The sequence below is a fragment of the Anastrepha ludens genome, chromosome 3 (assembly GCF_028408465.1).
Source record: "Anastrepha ludens isolate Willacy chromosome 3, idAnaLude1.1, whole genome shotgun sequence".
In the NCBI taxonomy this organism is placed as follows: Eukaryota; Metazoa; Arthropoda; class Insecta; order Diptera; family Tephritidae; genus Anastrepha; species Anastrepha ludens.
In genome coordinates this window covers 107,147,354-107,155,766 of record NC_071499.1, presented here as the reverse complement: position 1 = coordinate 107,155,766, position 8,413 = coordinate 107,147,354, and the positions used below count along the sequence as shown (strand labels likewise).

The 8,413-nt window shown below is 41.0% G+C and overlaps 1 long non-coding RNA gene across 1 annotated transcript; it reads left to right on the top strand.

The window, feature by feature from the left end:
• Positions 1-751: 751 nt before the first annotated feature.
• LOC128858724 (uncharacterized) lies at positions 752-1,313 on the top strand. Its single transcript, XR_008454050.1, has 2 exons — positions 752-1,026; positions 1,102-1,313. It is a non-coding gene; the product is annotated as an uncharacterized LOC128858724 (long non-coding RNA).
• Positions 1,314-8,413: the final 7,100 nt, after the last annotated feature.

The window sequence follows — 8,413 nt, the reverse complement described above, 5'->3', positions numbered from 1 at the left end:
ATGTTGTTCCACAAATGGAGGGACCTACAGTTTCAAGCCGACTCCGAACGGCAGATATTTTTATGAGGAGCTTTTTCGTGGCAGAAATACACTCGGAGGTTTGCCATTGCCTGCCAAGGGGCGACCGATATAAATGTTTTTATAAATTTTGCTTTCACCGAGATTCGAACCAACGAGCTCTCTGTGAATTCCGAATGGTAATCACGCACCAACCCACTCGGCTACGGCTACTGTACAGAATTATGCATTTAGTTCAACAGTAGTCACGCGTGATCTGTCAAAAGAAACCTATAGGAAAAAGTACTTCCAATCTGATCACCCTTTACAAAATAAAATTACATTCTTAGAGTTTTCAATCAAATTATATTTTTTTAATCAGATATAAAAAAGAGTAGTCGAACTAGTTATGTAACTTCTATGGAACTTCTATTGGAAATCGTTTCCCACAAAAGATACTATGTGCCAGAGACCCTCGGCAACTTTCCAGGTAGCTTCTAATTTATTTTATTTCCTGTGCAACTACGAGTATAACAAAATTCTTCTCTTCTATGAAATCCACTGCCGATTCAACTATCCGCCTAATTACTCGTACGCAATTTCTGTTTTCTATGAGAGCTTGCAAAATTAAACACTGTACACTGCGTTCAATTCGAAATGCCAATGCAAGTTTTTCTAATGGAAATAAATCAAGTTTAGAGTTAAATAAATTTTATTTCTCAACTGCATAGTGCACATTATGCACCTACTAGGTGATATTCAAATGAATCTTGCAGCTCTGACAAGTCTGTAAGTATGTACAGATGTATGTGCAAGTAATTCATGTATAGAAGAGGGAAGAACCTTTGGTTATTTCCATTACTTGTTTTAAATGCGTTCTATTGTAAGAAGTGCTATAGTTTGCCAATCATGTTAAGAGTATAAAAAGAGCTCCTAAACGGTTGGTCAATCATTGTATTCAAAACGTTTGCAATATGAAGTTCCAACTACTCATCGGCTTTGTGCTGGCGTTACTCGCTGTGGCTTTTGGTAAAGTTTGCTTGATCGAAAATTTTTATTAGATTTAAATTATCTTTTAAACTTACTCTTCTTCTTCTCCTTTAGCCAATCCCAATCCTTTACCTAAGCCTGAGCCATATCCAGGTGGCGGTGGCGGCGGCGGAGGTGGTGGTGGAGGTGGAGGCGGCGGTGGCGGTGGTGGCAAGTAAATCTAAAACTGGCCGATACTTTACCACGAATTGATAATAATTACCTGTAAATGCTAAATAAATGTGTACTGAGCAATCGAACGCGCAAAGTGCACAACTATGGAGAAATTATTATTATTTTTTGAATTGCAGCCAAGAGTCGCTTGGATTTATTTGTGAAGAGAGTGGCAATTGTAGATAGGAAACTTATTTAGAAGCAGCTAAAAACTGTTTTGCAAAATACAAAAAAAATATTTTCCGATAACAGATCAAAGAAGTCACATGATTGTGAGAAGAAGAAAGACGGGGGAGCATAATTGAGAGGCAAAATCGCTGGGACCTAGCGACTATAGGGAGATGGACGCATAAACTTTTCAGAAGCGTACTGGCTTGGGTTGAGAGAGGACATGGTGACACAGATTACTACCTCACACAGTTCCTGACGGGGCATGGATGCTATAGAGAGTGTATCTCCAAAGACTCGGCCACGAGGATGCAGCTGACTGCTCGTTCTACGGCAACGGTAGTGAGAACGTGGAACATGTCTTCTTCTCCTGCCCGAGATACGCATCTGAAAGAATGTGCATTGAAGAAATCATAAAAGAAAAAATAACCCCGGGCAACATTGTAGATCACATGCTGCTGTCGAAGTTGGTGTGGGCCAAGATGAAAGAATGGTCCGCAAATGCGTTACAGGAACTGCGGAAAAAGGAATGGGAACGCAGTAAGGAAAGGAGACAAAGAAGTAATGAAGGGTAGACGGAGAGAGAAACATAAATGAAGAGCCATAATGGCTAGCTTGGCCCTGCGATGCAATGCTTAAACGGCGGTACCGCAAACTAAAGCTACAGAGGTCGGAGTTAGGTGGGAGTTTTAGTGCGTAGGTTTACTGTTTCGCAAGTCCAGTTTAGTAGTAATACTGACTGTGCGCGGTCTCGAATGAGATGCACCCTTAGCGATCAGTATGAATCGTGCATGCCGTCTGTATTGACGGTATCTATGTAAGATTCCCCCTTCGGATAAAAAAAAAACAAAAAAAAAAAAAAAACAAAAAACTTGATTGTGAGATCTCCAGGTAAACTACCACCAGCACTGAAAAAGAAAGTTTCAAGGTGACTCTGATTTCTTGAAACATGAAAAGGCCGGATAAATTTCCATATAACGCAGTTGGTCCCTAGTCACGGCTGCTTTGAGTCTTACTTATAACGTTTCAACCTAGAAGATAATGACACCTGCGCTGCAAGCGTTACCGTGACGTTAGGCACTTCCCATGTAAAAAGTTCACCAGAGCACGGACTCATTTGCGAAATGTGTTTAAAGCCGACCAAAAATCAGAAAATATGGTTGCAAAGATGCTGCGATCCACAGAGAACAGCAACTAAGTTCCGAATATTGCATCAAGAATTATGATCACACTCAAGGGGTTAGGGGTAGTCAGAGACCCGAAAAATTGATGATTTTCAATAACTTTTTTTTTGCTAGTCAATTGCTTTATTTTACAAAAATAAAAGTATAGCATTAATACATCGTGTTTCGACTTGACTTTAGCTAAATTCCAAAAAAAAATAAAATAAAAATTGTAAAAGTTATTGCCGATTATTTGGAGAGGTTGATAGAATTTCATGTAAGCCTAACTATAGATAGAAATCTTATCTCTATGTCACAACATGCCTACAAGAAAGGGAAATCGGTAGAGACGGCTCTACATAACCTTATTTACACGGCAGAGAGTTCACTGCACAAACTGGAGCTTACTTTAGCCGCTTTCCTTGATATTGAAGAGGCCTTTAACAATGTTGCAGCACTCACTGATCTTGCGGTAGAACCGGGCTTGGTAGGCTTCATTGGCAAAATGCTAAATAGTAGAATCATTGAAGCGGCACTAGGAGAATCGGTGCTCAGGAGATTGGTAAGTAGAGGTACACCGCAAGGTGGAGTCCTCTCACCGTTTCTATGGAACGTAGTTGTCAATTAACTTCTGTTAATACTGGAATCGGTGGGCTGTAAGGTGATAGCTTACGCCAATGATGTTGCCATTGCTGTCTCTGGTAAATTTGTATCTACATTAAGAGACCTAATACAAAATGCTCTAGATATACTTTCTAGGTGGGCAGAAAAGTGTGGTCTAGGAGTCAACCCAGTCAACCCAGTCAACCCCAACAACTCATATTGTTCACTAGGAAACACAAAATCCCTCAACTAACTCCAATTATGCTCAAGGGGGAAGCTCTTGTGATTTCGGAAGAAACCAAGTACATGGGACTAACCATAGATAGGAAATTGACTTGAAAGTCAAACATCTTAGAAAGAGTCAGGAAAGCGAACCTAGCTTTTTATGCCAGTAAGAGAGCTTTAGGTAAGACCTGGGAAATTAAACCTAAGGTTGCTCATTGGCTCTAACTGCTGTCGTCAGACCCATTCTTCTATATGGAAATGTTGTGTGGTGGTGTGCTATGCAGAAAAAAACCTATTCTAATTTATTGAATAAGGTGCAGAGATCGGCGGAATTAGCAATATGTGGCGTCATGAAAACCACGCCATCCATAGCTTTGGATATCATACTACATTTGCCACCCCTAGATCTCTTCTGCAAATACTTAGCGGCCTGCTCCGCTTTAAGGCTCAAAGCGAGCTCACAATGGAAGGCTGTCACACATGGACATTCAAGCATCTTAGACTCCTACACGGATATACCCAGTGACTGTGATTATCACCCTCCCATTCTCTGCTTCGAAAGGAATTTCCTAATGAAAATCCCTTCTAGACTGGAATGGTTTGAAGAAGATCCAACACCCAACACACCCGTTAAGATCTACACGGACGGGTCTAAAATAGACACCAGTGTAGGATCAGGGTTATTTTGCGAAGAGGTTTCTATTAGTGAATCCTTTAAACTACCGGATCACTGTAGAATTTTTCAAGCGGAAATAAACGCTATTCATGAAGCCCTAAAATGGCTAAAGATAAACAGAATATCATCAACGGATATCTGCATTCTATCAGACAGCCAAGCTGCCCTACGAGCCCTGGATGCATTCCAAACAACATCAAGGAGTGTCTTACGTTATCGCCAATCACTAAATGAGATGGCCAAACAATATCGTATAATCTTGTGCTGGGTTCCAGGCCACAGAGATATACCAGGGAACTGTAGGGCAGACCAACTTGCAAGAGAAGGTACCTGTATGCCAGACATAAGTAATTTTATGGAGATACCTCTCGCATCTTGTAAGCTTCTCATTAAGGACGCACTAAACAGTTCTGCAAATCAAAGATGGATTAGCGCTAACACCTGTGAAATTGCTAGGCAAATACGCCCTTAGCTTTGGGCGTCTGTCCAAGAGTATTACAAAACTGAATAGACTTCAAATCAGGACCTTAGTAGGGGCCCTCACAGGACATTGTCTCATAGGAAATCATGCAAGGAGATTAGGCGTTTACACGCATGATTTCTGTCGTAGCTGCAGAAATGAGGAGGAGTTGGAAACAATTCAACACCTTTTTTGCACATGCCCAGCTCTAGCCAGAGGCAGGAACCGATTTTTAAAATCCTACTTCTTAACGAATATATATACATTTTAGGTATCAACAACCTTTTACGCTTTGTCAAAAGCTCAGGATGGTTTAATATGGAAAGGGAAATGTAGCTCAGCCCCCGCGGTTCACAACGGACCCCTTTCGTGGTCTAAGTGACAACGTTGTCTCTATGTGCAATGCGGCTGCCAAACCTAACCTAACCTATATGGAGCACGTTTCTCCAAAAGTCGCTTGCGGTAATCCTCACAAGTCCTTGGAAATTCATCTAAAATCAATCGGACATGAGAAATTCGTTTTATTAAAGGATAATCTCGTGACTGATAGAAGCTTTTTTTTCAAAATTAACAATATGGCGTTCTCAGGAAACCGAAAAAAGAGTTCCAGAAATGTTTTGAGAGCTTGATCACACGCTGGCATAAGTTCGTCGCAGTTGATGTAGGAAGTACTTTGAAGCCAGTAAGGAGTAAACTTTTGTTTTGAATTTGCTGAATGTATTTCGGGAACTTTTTGATCAAACGAGATGTCGTTGATTTACTTTTGAGCTCGACCAATACTTGGTCTGCCAGCTGCGAAAATCTTGGACTTCGCAACCTATGCGCGGTGTCTACAGGATGGCCCATCAGAGCGTGTATACTTTACTTACTTTGCGAATACAATCAATTAAAATGAAAGGTTAGTTTTTTAGGATTTTAAAAGTGTATTTAGGTAAAAATCTGCATGCTTAAACTACGAGGGGTGCCTTTTATATTTCGGGATTTGGCAACCCTGGTGTTGCAATCTGGCAACTGACAGCTGTATCGCAAAGTTTGATATGTTTTTGGCTTTTACGTACTCAGAACGTTTTAAAATACCAGCGCTATTTGTGTTGTTTACAGTAACTTAAAAGATTCATCTCGGTCCAAAAATGGAATTAAATCGTGAACATTTTCGTGCATCAAGGACCACTGTTTATCGATGGTATGGTGAATTCAATCGTGGTCGTAGTTCACTCCAAGACGAATTTCGTGAAGGTCGTCCAAAATCAGTTGTTGTTCCGAAAACCATTGATGCTGTGCGCGAACTGATATTGCAAGATCGTCATGTGACCTATCGTGAGATTGAGACAATCTTAGGCATTAGTGGGACCAGCATACATTCAATATTGCATAAACATTTGACTGTCAAACAAATTTGTTCGCGTTGGATCCCACACAATTTGTCAATCGCTCAAAAAAAGGCTCATGTCTATTGGTCGAAGGAAATGCTCAAAAAATACGATCGCGGGGCTTCGAAACACGTCTATGACATCGTGACAGTTGATAAATCATAGATTTACGCGTATGAGCCCGAAAGTAAACGGCAGTCGACTGTATGGGTGTTTCAAGATGAGCCAAATCCAACAAAAGTTGTTCGCACACGAAGCACTTCCAAGCAAATGGTCGCCTGTTTTTTTGGAAAAACTGGGCATGTCGCAACCGTACCACTAGAACAACGCAGAACAGTAAATTCTGAGTGGTACACAACCATTTGTTTGCAGGTTGTCTTCCAAGAAATTAGGAAAACCAATCGCCAAAGACGGATCACTCTTCACCAAGACAATGCGAGCTCTCACACATCGGCTCAAACAATTGCATTTTTGAGCACCCAAACCATCGAATTAATGGGTCATCCGCCGTATAGTCCTGACTTGGCACCGAATGACTTCTTTTTATTCCCGTACGTAAAAAACAAACTGAGAGGTCATCGTTTTTCGACACCTGAAGAAGCGGTTGCGGCATTCAGAATGCATGTTTTGGAGGTACCTCATTCAGAGTGGCAAAAGTGCTTCGACAATAGGTTCAAACGCATGCAAAAGTGTATAGATCTTCATGGAGAATATTTTGAAAAACAATAAAGTGATTTTCGATGATTAAAATTTGTTTTTGTTCTCTAATCCGTAAATATAAAAGGCAAAGTAGTAGAAACAACCGTTGTTCATAATTCAGCGGCCAAGGACTGTATATGTCTAGTGAGTAACCTACTTAAGCTCATCATAAAGGCAGTGACATCAATTTAAACAATAAACAAAAGCAACGACAGTAATAATAATTTTCACCGTAAATAAGTACATCTATGCATACATACATACATACATATATTATATTTTTATATTTCCATTTATGCATTACTATACAAATTTTTATATAATATATAGTCAGCAACCTTACGGGCGTGCAAGGTGCACTGCCTCGGCAGGCATGCGCAAATTCAACCAAAGGTCAACCGCTTTCTACTGTATACAGGGTGGTCCATACAGTGGTTCGTTTCAATCTTATGTTATTTTCACGGTGAAAGTTCTTTCGCGCTGGTAATCTTCACAGAAATTCACTGTCATATCTCCGCGAAACGAAGTGAAAATCTTTACGCTTGAACTACGTCTAGAAATATTGCAAACTTATTTCCAAAGTCAATGTTGTGTCGCACAAACAGTGCATTTACTGAAAAGAAGTGAAACCCATCTAGTTGGTGTTGATGTTGTTGTAGCAGCATAGACATTCGCCACATATGTGGGGATTGCTGCTGGAGTGACAGACCTTTGCCTGTTATAAATCCGGGACGTTCCGGTAACGTGAAACCGACTGTCACGGGAACGAGAATCATCTTGTCGGACGTAACACTTTTTCATCTCGAGGTATTTGGAATCGGAAAAGCTGATCGAAACCCTAAAAACTGGGAAGACAGTGAATATGAAAATGCTGCTGGCAACGCCATTTCGGTCAACAGTGAGTGGTACAGAGGTATGATAAACGAGTTTTGTAGCCAGAAATTAAAGACATTGAGTTCAACGATCTTTGAATGGCACGCCATACAACACAACTCATGCCACAATCGATGTTTGCGCGCCAAGTTCGGTAATTTTGCTAACAGCCATATCGGCAATGTGAATTGGTCAACTCGGAGCGGCGATATGATGCCGCTTTTCCTTTTTTTGTGGAGCGTTGTGAAGGATCGAGCGAAGCATAAAGCGAATATCCAGCAAGTCATTCGAGAGTTAGAGTCGGAAAAGTCACCAAGATCTTTGAAAAACGGGAGTGGCAGGATGCGCTACCACAAAACCAGCAGATAAAGCCATATGCATGAAATCTTACTTACTTACTTACTTACTGGCCAAATCAAGGATTACGACCCATTACCGAATTAAAGCCGACTGCAACAAGTCTCGCCAGGCGTCTCTGTTTTGCATGCGTTTTCTCCAATGTGTTACACCAAACGATGACAGGGTGCCCTCGACTTGGTCCTTCCATCGGAGAAATGGTCTTCCCCTACGTCCTTGTCCGCTAACTTGCCATCCGAACACCATTTTTGTTGGAGTTTCTGCATCCATACGCTCGACGTGGCGCAGCTGAACACCTCCTTTGCTGGAACTTCTGGAACCATACTCTCGACGTGGCTCAGCCAGCGCAAGCGCTGAATACTGATGCGCTTAACTATGTCCACATCGTCATATAGCTCATACAGCTCGTACTTCATTTAGCGGAAGTAGTTATCGCCTACACGAAGAGGTACGAAGATTTCCAAGTATGAGGGAAATCGCATCCCATAGATAAAGACTATGCTTGCTCTTTCGAATAAATCAAAAATACCATAAACCGAAAAAAAAAATTCTTTTTGTTATTTTCCGTAAATTTTCTATAACTAAATAACTATATGGACCGCCCTGTGTTGTTGTCGAA